Source organism: Suncus etruscus, chromosome X (assembly GCF_024139225.1).
Source record: "Suncus etruscus isolate mSunEtr1 chromosome X, mSunEtr1.pri.cur, whole genome shotgun sequence".
NCBI lineage: Eukaryota > Metazoa > Chordata > Mammalia > Eulipotyphla > Soricidae > Suncus > Suncus etruscus.
The window spans coordinates 82,769,667-82,782,467 of record NC_064868.1 but is presented as its reverse complement, the minus strand read 5'-3'; positions in this window follow the sequence as shown (position 1 = coordinate 82,782,467).

Sequence of the window (12,801 nt, the reverse complement as noted above, 5' to 3'; positions counted from 1 at the left end):
ATTCATTCAGGTTGTTATATATATTAATACTCCTTTTTACCTTTACTTATTTATTTTATTTTGGTTTTTCTTTTTCTTTTTTTTTTTTTTTTGATTTTGTACCATACTTTAAATTGCTCAGTCATTACTTCTGGCACTGTGCCCAGGGATCATTCCTGGGGGCATGGGGCAGCATAATTGGTGCAATTATTTTAAATCTCAGTATGAACTGTGAAATACTTAGTAAAGGGCTAGAATAAGACCACACATCTCCATCAAGGAGACAGTCAAAGGAAAATATCCTCTGAATTCATTCTTCTTTCCAATAATCTTTCAGGAGCATGACTAATCAAAAATAAATGTAAGTATAGCTGTAAGGAATGATGCAATCATGCAATTCACTGAAATACGGATAGAACTGGAAGATATTATGTTAAATGAGTAAGAGAGAAGGAGGATAAATACTGGATGATATCACTTATATGTTGCATTTAGAAATACAATGGTTTAAAAGGGAGTTGTCTAGAACATTTTGGTCCTCAGAGTATAGTGAAGAGAAGGAAATTAATGAAGTGGAGAAGGAGAAAGACAAATGTGAAATAACAGGGACAGGACAAGAGCACTCAGGTGCATTGATCAGGTTAAGAAAGGACAGAACTAAATATCCAAGCCACAAAATGAACAACAGTGAAATCATGAGACCCAAATTTAACAACCAAACATAAAAATGGGCTTGTAATGATGGCAGACTAGGCGGGGGTGCAGTCATGGGATGGACTCTAGGAATATTGGTAGAGGGAGGTTGATAGTGGTGGTGAAATTAGTGTTGAAACATTGTGTGTCTAAAGCCTACTCATGAATAACTTTTTAAGTTATTTAAATTAAAATATTCAATGTAATTAAATGAAAAGATTCCTGTTCATTTAGTTCTTGCTTCAAACAAGTCATTGCACAAGGCAGGGTGAAGCGCAGAACATCACTCGGATGATGAAAATGGGAAAATCATGATAATACTGAACTCATGAAAGTCAATATCTCAAGAGAGGTCCGAGTATCTCTTTTTTTTTCAAGTTTCTGATGAGAGGTCACATAGAAGCAGACTGTATTTGGATATCTTGTCATAACTCTGATTAGTAATACCCATATAAAGGAATTAAGGGGAATCAGCAAAAACACTATCAGGCAATTGATCTGGATGAGTTCACCCTAGAAAGCTATTTACAAAATGTTCAATTGTGGTTTAAAGACATTCTGTTCTTTCCTGTGGGCATGGATGTCTCATTGGGACTATCACAGTTTACATCAAAATGCCCAATGCTCACAACATTTCCCCTAGCAGAGAGCAGAAAGTTGTGTTTTTTTAAGCTTGACATCAACTTGAAAAAATGATTAAATATAGAGACTTGAACAGTGAAAGAATGGGGGGAGGTGTTTTGCACACAAATTCCCTGCAGTTATATCTTGTCTGTTATGAAATTGCATGACTTAGCAGACTCCCGTGCACAATTAACAAGTGAATATTTGCTGAAAGATAGTATGAGAAGTGAAAGGTTGCATAGTAATAGGGGAAAAAGACTTAAACACTAAGTCTTATTCGATTTGGTTGAGTTCTCAGCTCTAGTTTAGCTAAATAGATAATTTCTGGTTAGTTACACCAGTGTTAGTTACTTTAATGTAATTTCAGTTATTTAGTTGCTTGGATCTAGATTTTTTTTCCATTCAAATTTGAGTCCTCAGCAATTTTCAAGGTAATCAAGAAATGTAGCCCGACACTGTTTAGCTGAGGTTTTATGGAATTTAGGCTTATCGCTATCCATGAAAATGTTCTTCAAGTATACAGAGATATTTTGTTTGCATTATTATTTTAATTATACCAGACTAATATGAAAATATTCCACATCATTATTTTTTCAAAACATGCAAACTAATGCACAATTAAGCCTACAATTCCTTTGAATCCAAATGCTTTAATAACAATGAATTATATGGGGCTAGAGTGGTGGCGCAAGCGTTAGGGCATTTGCTAACCTAGGTTGGACCGTGGTTGGATCCCCTGGCATCCTAGATGGTCCCCCAAGCCAGGAGCGATTTCTGAGTACATAGCCAGGAGTAATCCGTGAGCATCACCTGGTGTGGCCCAAAAGCAAACAAACAAATAAAAAACAAAACAAACAAACAAAAATAATGAATAATAAAGATAAATAGTATCTAATAAAATCAAATAGTCTTTTACCCGAATAATGTGCTTTAACTGTTACAACCAACAGATCAGCCTAAAATTGTATTATCATTATCCACAGAAAATGTAAATTAGACATTGAAAAATGCAGAGCTATAAAAAAAAAGAAAAATGCAGAGCTAATCCTTACAGAATAAAATGTGATAATGTGGGCCAGACCAATAGCACAGCGGTAGGGTGTTTGCTTTGCACATGGATGATCTGGGACCAACCTGGATTCAATCCCCAGCATCCCATATGGTCCCCAGAGCCTGCCACAAATGATTTCTGAGCACAGAGCCAGGTGTAATTCCTGAGCGCAGCTGGGTGTGGCCCAACACCTTCCCCAAAAAGTGGTGGAGACACAAAATCCCCAGCAAACTTAAGATTTTTAACTCATAAATATCTACCCATAATAAATAATATCCTTTAATTTTGGGAGGGTTGGGCCACACCTGGTGATGTTCAGGGGTTAATCCTGGCTATGCTCTTAGAAATCGCTCCTGGCTTGGAGCAACGGGGGATCGAAGAGCAGTCCATCCTAGACTAGCTCGAGCATGGCAAACACCTTACTGCTTGCACCACCACTCTGGACCCTATCTTTTGATTTTTTATCAGAGATAAAGGAAAACATGCATAGTACCTCAGGTATAATTTTAGTATTATTAATAATAGCATTATTATACACTTATTTAATTTCAGAGATGGCATTATGAAATTTTACCTTCTGTGGAATTTGCAGCACATAAATAAACTTGAGCTTTTGAATCTCAGATATTACCTAGATAAATAAACTGTCATTTGAAAAATTTCTTTGCAGACTTCTAGGAACTCTATAAGAAAATCATGGGGTTAATTGAAAACAATGACCATTAATTGATGGAGATAAACTTATTTTGCATCTAATCTATCAATTAACATATAGCAGTTGGGTGAATGTGTGATGTGCATCTTATAGAATTTCTTTTGGTTTGGTAGATTGGGGACATATAAGACGATGTTCAGTGGCTATTCAGGATCTTGTGCTCAAGAGTGATCCCTGCTGATATTCTTGATACCTTATGTGGTTCTTGGGGTTTAAACTGGTGAGTTTCACACAAAGCAAATGCCTTACATTCTGTTCTATCTCTCAGGCCCTAATTATTTTTCTAATAAAGAACATTTTAAGGCATGTAAAGCTTTTCCCATTAATTGTGATATTTTTGAAATTTGTTGAATTCACTATCGATTAGTCCCTTACCTCATATGACATTTCCTTTTGCTTTTTATTTGCAATCCTATTTATCAGTAAGCACAAAGAAAACATTAACTTGAATCCAGTAATCACTATTAATTTTGAAGGCCTTGTAGGCAGAAAAGGTAACACAAAAGTTGAAGCACTTTTCTTGCCTGAGAATGACCCCAATTCAGTTCCTGACAAAACATTGTCCCAAAAGGCCCCCATGACATGAACTACCCTCAAGACAGAGCCTGAACTAGATCCTGAGCTATGAAAGCTGTGACCTTTTACTGAGAAAAAAAATGAAGTTGTAATATTAAAGAAAATATTTACAAATGCATGCCAATTAAATAACAGTCAATATTTACTGTCCATATGTAATGGCCTGTGATAATATTTAATAGTCTAAGCATATTATTTCTTTAAAAATTACATAGAAAACACAAAGGAGAACAACTATAAAACAGAGGGATCTCTCTAGACCATTTTTTCTCAGTCATTTTCAGACCGTGGTCAACTTCAGATCTTGTTTCTCCAGCACCACCAAAAGTGATCCCTGAGCACAGAGTCTGGAGTAACCCCTGAGAATAATCTCTCTTAGATTAATATGTAAGTATTATAATCAATAGATCAGGGATCACTAGAAGTTTCCACTTTACTCATTGCAATGTTAATAATTAAGGAACTACCTATAATTACTCACTGTAACGTTATGAGAAATGTTTGATTAAATACGGGAAGCAATCTTCTAGAGATGTTCTGGGAAGATCTAAACCTATGTACAACATTGCTGATTAAAAACTCACCCACTCACATACCTCAGTAGCAATGTTGGAGCCTTCCCCAGTTGAGGGCAAATTAGAAGTCAAATAGCTGGGGCTAGTCCTCACTGTATGTATCCTGAGTACCTGACCATCCAATTACTAAGAACATCATCAAGCTTGCACTACTGAACTTTGGGATCCTCTGTTATACAATCATAGTGACTTTATCTGGAAGTTAAAGATCCCAGTGAAAAAATGATTCTAATTCTGTGATTATCTCCTGTAAGTACTTAATGCTTTGGGAAAAGGTTCACCCTAATAGCATACATGCAAAATGTAGGTTAAAATAGAGAACTTCCCATTGACTGTCTCACTTCCTGGGAGAAAGGTTTCCCAGAGGGAAAAACTTCTGAAAAAACACATCAAGTTCTATGAATAAAAGAAATTACTTATAAATTCTACAAATAACAGTTCAAAGACTGCTTCGATGAATTATCTAAAGTCATATTTAACTGACTTTTTAAGGAATAAAAGTCATGGAAAATGATGTTTTATACAACATACTTAGTCTTGCGACATGACCTTCCACCACAATCTTTGAATTATCTTACTTTCTTATCTTGACTTCAGGACATAGTGTCAAGTCATTCATGTGGATTCCTAATACATAGCTAATGAATAAAATTATTGCATCTTTGCTGTGATTCATCACCCAGATCCTATTTTCAAAATAAAAATGCTTCTTTCGCCAATTGTTAACATGTCTTCAGCAGTTCAGAGTTGAGGCTTTCCAATAGGTTACAGTCAAATCCTTGTCAAAACCCTTGTCTACAATCAAAATATAGTGGCATTGAGATGAGGATGTAAGACCTACGCCTCATTTTGGGATCTCTGCCAAATGTTACCCAGGTTCCACTTCTTTTGCAGCAACTTCTTTTGCAACAGCATCAGAGTTCAGATTCTCTCAAGTCCTGTTTTCACCCACCCTTAAGATCACTTATTCCTCTACCCCCACAAAAACTGGCATCAAAGATGGTTCCGGGAAACAGTTTAAATACATCACTAATGCAATTTTGAACAAAAACCAAAGACAAAATTTGAAGAGAAAGTTTTGTGAAATTTTAGTTCTTTCTAACCAATGAAGTGATGGACCAGAGAGATGGACTAAAGAGCTTGCATATTCTTTATATGTGAAATCTTTGGGTTCAATTGGAATGAATTCCATTGTCCCCAAAGCACCTCTGGGTATACAAGAAAAACTCTGCAAATGAATTTATTAACTGTGAGACTAAGAAAAGTAGTTTCCCTTCCTTTCTTCCTTTCTTGCTTTCTTCCACCCTTTCTTTCTTACTTACTTCTGTTCCCTCTTGTCTTTCCTTTTTCTTCCTTCCTTGCTTCCTTCCTTCTTCCCCTCTTGTCTTTCCTTTTCCTTCCTTCCTTCCATCCTTCTTCCCCTCTTGTCTTTCCTTTTCCTTCCTTCCTTCCTTCCTTCCTTCCTTCCTTCCTTCCTTCCTTCCTTCCTTCCTTCCTTCCTTCCTTCCTTCCTCCCTCCCTCCCTCCCTCCCTCCCTCCCTCCCTCCCTCCCTTCCTTCCTTCCTTCCTTCCTTCCTTCCTTCCTTCCTTCCTTCCTCCCTTCCTTCCTTCCTTCCTTCCTTCCTTCCTTCCTTCCTTCCTCCCTCCCTCCCTCCCTCCCTCCCTCCCTCCCTCCCTCCCTCCCTTCCTTCCTTCCTTCCTTCCTTCCTTCCTTCCTTCCTTCCTTCCTTCCTCCCTCCCTCCCTCCCTCCCTCCCTCCCTCCCTCCCTCCCTCCCTTCCTTCCTTCCTTCCTTCCTTCCTTCCTTCCTTCCTTCCTTCCTTCCTTCCTTCCTTCCTTCCTTCCTTCTGTCCTTGTTCTCCTTCCCTCCCTCTCTTCCTTCCTTCTTTTCTTTTCTTTTATCATTCTTTCCTACCTTTTTAGAATAAAAATATAAATAGAATGCAGTCCTCTCTCCATGTCACATTCACACTGCAAGAACAGATGAAAGGAGTAAAGATATTGGAATGGTCTCTTAGAAAATTAAATGTGGTTGCTTTCTTTTATAAATGAATTATCTCAATTTTTATACAATATAGTTTTCTAATATTCACTTTTATTAAAATATAATTTGAAAGTAGAGCATTAGAACTTATAGGATGAGAGGAGAATAACATACATTTTAGCACAGAGTCTGATCCTGGTGATAGTTATACATGCTCTGATTTTCATGCTTATTTTAGAAACAGTAATCTTATATTTTATTAGGGTAAATTAATCCCCTTCTTTATTTACTATGTATTTTGAAATTGCTAATTTTGCATGTGACCACAGAAGAACTTGGAGTATGATTATTAATACTTTCAAAACTTTCTAATGCTCAAAAGTTAGGACAAAGAAAAGGAAAATGAGCTTAAAATCTCTACTGTATTTTACTTATGGTCTCCAGTTGCTGTAGCTACAAAACTTGTCTATTTGGATAATAAGCTCATGTAATTTACAACTTGAAATCCACTAAGTTTCATTTAATAAGATCCTTTTCATTGAAGTTAGTTTTTTTAAAATTTAATGTCTGATAAACCTGAAATAGAAATGATATTTATACATTCCTTGGCAGAAACAGTATCAAAAATGCCATTACTTGTAATGGGCTAATTTTAGGTATCTGATATCATTATTTATTTTCTTCTCAATAGTGTTATTGTTACTACAGCATTATCTTTAAAGTTTTCTCAAATCTTAAAAGCTATATTCTGTTTAGAATAAAGTAGTAGCCTCAGTCTTAGGGGCTGAAGACTTTGCTTAATGTATTTCAGCAAAGGTTTGTGGGTATCAACAACAACTACAACTACAACAATAACAATACTACTACTAATAATAATAATACTTACTGGATATATTTTACATTCCAGACACTGTTCTATGCACTTAAAATTATCTAACTTAATCTTCAGAAAAATTTTTAAGTTTTGCACTATTATATATATTTTATTCTATTTTACAAATGAGAAATATGAGATTGAGAAAAAAGACTATATTGTTTTACTTTAATACAAATATATTTTGGGGGGCTACACCCTGTGACACTAAGGGATTACTCCGGGCTATGTGCTCAGAAATTGCTCCATCTTTAAGAACCATATGGAATGTTGAGGATTGAACCAAGGTCTGTCCTGGATCGGCCATGTGCAAGGCAAAGGCCTACAGCTGTGCTATTTCTCAAGCCCTTAATAAAAATAATTTAAATAAGATGCTCATTCTATTGTTTCCATTTTGAAGATGAGAAAGATAATTTTAAGAAAATGATATACATTTTAAAAAGAAGGTGCTTTAATCCAGGTTGATTCAAAGCTCCTTTTGCCCTAATTTTGTACATATACAAAAAAGAAAAAAAATTAGTTTGAATACACAAAATCATATTTTTGTGTGTTATTCAAGTAGTTATTGTCTAAAAATATGTCACCTTCATGTCAATGTCGTATGAATACACACCTTAATTATGAGGTCTGACTCATAGCTTTTTTATATTGGGGGCACTTTTTTCAAAATTATTTTTAAGTAACATCTTGTAAATTGCAATAACTGTAAAAAACATAGAATGGATTTTATGTGAAGTCAGTTTGTTTTTGTAACAAGGCAAGCAAATATAAACACAGTTCTTCTCAACACAATAATTTTCATAGAATATTATATTAGCCAATCTTATCAAACTTGATGTGCAAATGACATGGGGGCTGGAAGCTTTTTGAGATTTTTTTTTCATATAGCAAAATGCTGGATCTAGTTGTCACTAAAAAGTGATGAGATAGTTGTTTAGATTTGTCTAATTATTGAGAACCACATCCTTTATACATTATTACAGAGGTACAGTAATAAAGCCTATGTAGAGAAAATCATATTAAATATCTGGAAATTTGCAAGAGTAGAAACAGGAGGGTTTAGTAGGTAGAGTATTGGAAGGGTCTTTGAAAGGTAGTCAGGAGACAAAAAACATCTGATCAAAATAGCATGAAGAACACATTCTTTCATCAGCCAAAATAGAGTGGGTTAAGTTGTATATAGAGAGTCAAATTAGTAAAGAAAGTAAAGATTGCTCTGTAAATTTTAATCTTTATAATACAATAGATAAGAGATAGTTGTATCTCTATGTATCTGCAACTCTACGGAGAATTCTGCTAGAGAAGAGAAAAAGAAATCAGATCATTTTAGCTCATGATTCTAATTCCTATCACTTCTTCAAAGTTCAATGATGGACTTATATGTTAGAGGAAGGAGATAAACATGTGATTAAAAGAAAAAGTTGAAATTTGGAAATCATTTACGTGATGAGATTCTATTTCCTTAGCATTATTATTATTGAGAGCCCATGGGAAAACATATGTCTATATTCTTGTTAGACAGATCATTGTGTGCCCATCATTTATTATTGGAAATATGTGTCCATTGATTAAAACATTATTTAATAAATCACATAGTACCCTTGTTGCATAAAATAATATTAGTCATTTTTACAAGGCTGTTAAATTTCCCATGGATATATTTATTATTCTATGATATACTTATAAGTATATTAAATATTTTATTAAAATTTATTTAACTTATTTAAAAATTTTAAACATTTTCCATTAGTGAAAGATGTTGGTAATTTTCTATTACTGATTAGTTTATAATAAATATATTTTGTACTCAATAGTTATCTATGCTTGTACAAGGTAAATGATGGGTAAAAAATCCTTTAATAGAGTTTTGTGATGTTTGGAGAAATTGCAGATTACTTTCTTAAAGATTGTGCTACAACTTTATATTTTCATCACCAATGTCTGATAACAATTATGTTACAATTTTAGAATATGATCATTGTATTTCAAATATTGCTGTTAGCTTACAATTTTATAAGTCGACACAGGCAGGAGAAATTATGAAGCTTTATATTAGATATTTCAGAACATAGGATGCTACTACCTGTATTTTGTGGAAAGAAATTAAAATTCTCCATTTTTCTTAAGGCTGAGATGGCTGCTTATAGAGTGGTCCAGGACTGAGATTCAATTTAATTCCACACACTTTTACTAATAGGAAGAATCTAATAAGGGCCTCCAGAAGTGAGCTACCTAAAAATGGATAGGAGACTTAAGAAAAGCAGACTGGATGATTGTTAAAATGTTTTCCATTTTAAAGCAGATGTCTTGTATTCACTAGAGTAATTTCATGCACTTGAAGTATTTACATAGCTGACAAAATAAATGCATGACTGATGTGAAAATATCTAGTCACTTTATTCAGAAATAATGTTTTTTTAAGTGTTGGCAGAACTGAGGTAATATTTCAATATCAAGTGGTCAGATAGAAATATATTTACAGATATAAGCAATTTTTAAAAATGGGACTATATCTGGTAGTGCTCAGGGAATCATATGGTATTAGGGATAGGACCCAGATCTCCAGAAAGCAATGCTTGAACCCCAGAGCTTTGTTTAATGTTTAATGTTTATCTCTTTAGCCTTAATGTTTAGTACTCATTGAGTAGCCAATATATGCTAAGAATACTAAGCACACTATATCTATTTAGCTAATTTTTTCTCATGATAGTTTTATTTGGTATGTATTTTTATAAAACTTTATACAAAACGAGAACCTAGGCTCATAATAAATAAGAAACTTTGTAGTATCCTCTTACTAATAGAGTATAAGTAACTTTAATAGAAAGAAATCAGCTGACTGTATTCTTAAAAATTATTATTACGTAGATTAATTATATAGATGATGATAATGATGATGAATCTTTTTTATTTAGGAACTATGACTTCTAAAAACTGTTAATCATTGAGTTTTTTTTCTTATTTTCTGTTTTCTATATCTCCAAAGGAACCACATTGCTTGAATTATCTTGTTCAGCCTCATAAATTGAGGTGGAAAATAAATGGTACCAGGTCCAGACACTCTCATGAATATTTATTGAAAATAAAAAATTGTTAGACCTAAACATCAAACCTAAAGTCAACGACAACAGAATCTATAACTAATCCACAGCAAGTGGTACAAGTTGGGACCAGTTATACTAGTATTCTGGAGGGTAAAGGAGGGAGATATGGGATATTTGCTGGGAACTGGGGTGGTGGTGGGAATGCCCCTGATTTATTGTCACTGTGTATCTTAAATATTACTGTGAAAGATTTGTAATTCACTTAGGCCACAATGAAGAGCAAAAAGGCCATAAAAATTGAGACTTACTACTATTAGCAAACCATTAAAAGCAATAAATTTTATAAAAGAAGTAAACTAAAAAAAATCAACTCTAAAACAACTCTAGCATTGAACAAAAAATTTCAGAGGTCAATGAAACTTTAACTTAAATCTAGAATACCTTTGCTAGATTCATTAGATGATTTAGATATGCTTGGCATGACTTTGATATGTATATTTGAGATTCAGGGTATGATAATGATTTCTGAAACTTATTATTAAAATGTACATAAAGCAGTCAACAACAAAAATAATGCAATATCTACTAATTGAGAAATAACTTCCAAATTACAGTATGTTCATAACAGGAATAGGTGACGAAATGAGCAGAAGTTATACTGGAGGATGCTTTGACTTTATGGTTCTTTTCCCACCCAATTAATATGTTGAATTCTTATTTTGTTTTCTTTTACTTTTTGGCTACACCTGACTTGCACAGGGGGAACTCCTGGTTCTGCACTCAGGAATTATTCTTGAAAGGTTTAGGGGACCATATAAAATGCCAGGACTCAAACCTGGGTCAGCACTGTGCAAGGCAAATACCCTCCCCACTCTACTATCACTCTGATCCCATTAAATGTTGAATTCTTAACTAACTATATTATGCTATTATCAGGTACGATTTATATTAATACTAGTTATTCCAGTCGTCCAAAAAGAAATTGCAGTCTTTTATCTAATGAAAGGTATATTGGGAAAGGAAGTTAGGTCTTTATCGATATATCAGATATGGACTCTGAATTATATTGATTGAAAAATATACAAACAATCGTGATTTTGGCCTATCAGCAAAGTAGAGTTCTGATGTCAAATTGACCAGTAATAAGTTCAGTCTTAACTAGGACAGTCCAATGGGTCCATAGATCTATCCTGAGGTTATTTTTATAGATCCAAAATGCATAATTGGAACAGATATACTTTAGCACTTGGCAGAATCCCCACATTGTATACTGCCATGTGGAATAAAGACTATTGTGAGAGGAAATGACAAATGGAAAGAAAGACAACTTCCTCTGTCTAGTAAAGTACTTAAAATCAATTCTGCATCTCTGAAGGAATGTCAGAGGTTAGTGCCCTTATTTAGTACTTGGAAGATGCAGAAGTGATAATTCCCACAATATTCTTAAGTCTATCCTGTATTTGGTCAACACTGAAAAATTATGGATCATGGGGACTGAGAGTGGATTTTTGTAAGGGTAACCAGGGCTAATTACAACTGCTTCTGCTTCACCTGATATTGTTTTAGTTCTTTAACAAATTGACATATCTCCTGTATATTGTATTCAACTATTGTTTGGGAAAATATACTTTTTTCTCCATTCTTGTGCTTCAGGGTCATTAGATGCTATTTTAATGTGAAAAGTCTAGACACATATGGTCATTGCCCTATCTCAAAGCTCTAAAGAATTGTCAGTTCTATATGATAAGTCAGTTCTTAGGGATCTTGGCTGATTTTTCATCATTAAGATTTCATATAAGTGCCATGATACAAGTTAAAGGGTGTGCAAGGTATCTATTGCATTAGATATTGATAAGGTACTTCCATTAATAATGTGGAAAATAAAGTCAACAAAATTTTAGAATTTCTTTGTCTCAGCAAAATATCTAGAGATTTCCGTGCATTTGTATACATCCCTCCTATAGTGAAGAATATTTACCTTGTTTGTTCTCTTCTATTTCCAAGAGAGACACATAATGCTTAAGGAACATATTTGGATTTCTTAGACAGTATCCTCCTTCTTTAAGACTCTGCAACAAATGTAGGTTGCTGTACAAGTACTTCTGTCACTTGAAACACAATTCAGAATGTGCAATGGTACTTTAAGTATAATCATAACACATAAATATGATATTGGATTTCTAGTTGACTTACAGCTCCATCTCAAAACAAGCCTTTAGATATTGGAGCAATCCCCCATTGTATATTGTAGAGATCTTTTTTGTTGTAAAGCAGCTCTTGGTCTGCTTCTGGATCTTAGTAGGAACACAAATTTTTGATCATGGGGATGCCAATTTACCAGGTGATTTGCTCTAACCATCATGATGTTTGATCATAGAAAAAGATACAGACCTTCAAACAATTTTATCTTACATAAACAGTGGCCCATAAGCCCATGATACTTACTCCTACTATATAATGTTTAATCTTCCAGCCTGAATAAAATGCTTCATGGAAATTTTTGACACTTGTCAGAAAAGAACTCTGTATGATATCTAAACATCAACTAAAATGGACAGCCACAGCACTGGGGATATATTTGAATAAATTCATGCACTGAGCAAAATATCACTTAGTAAATTGTTTTTTTCCACATGTCTTGAAGAAGAAATTGCAAGGTTTGCGATCATATAATAATCTAGGGGCTC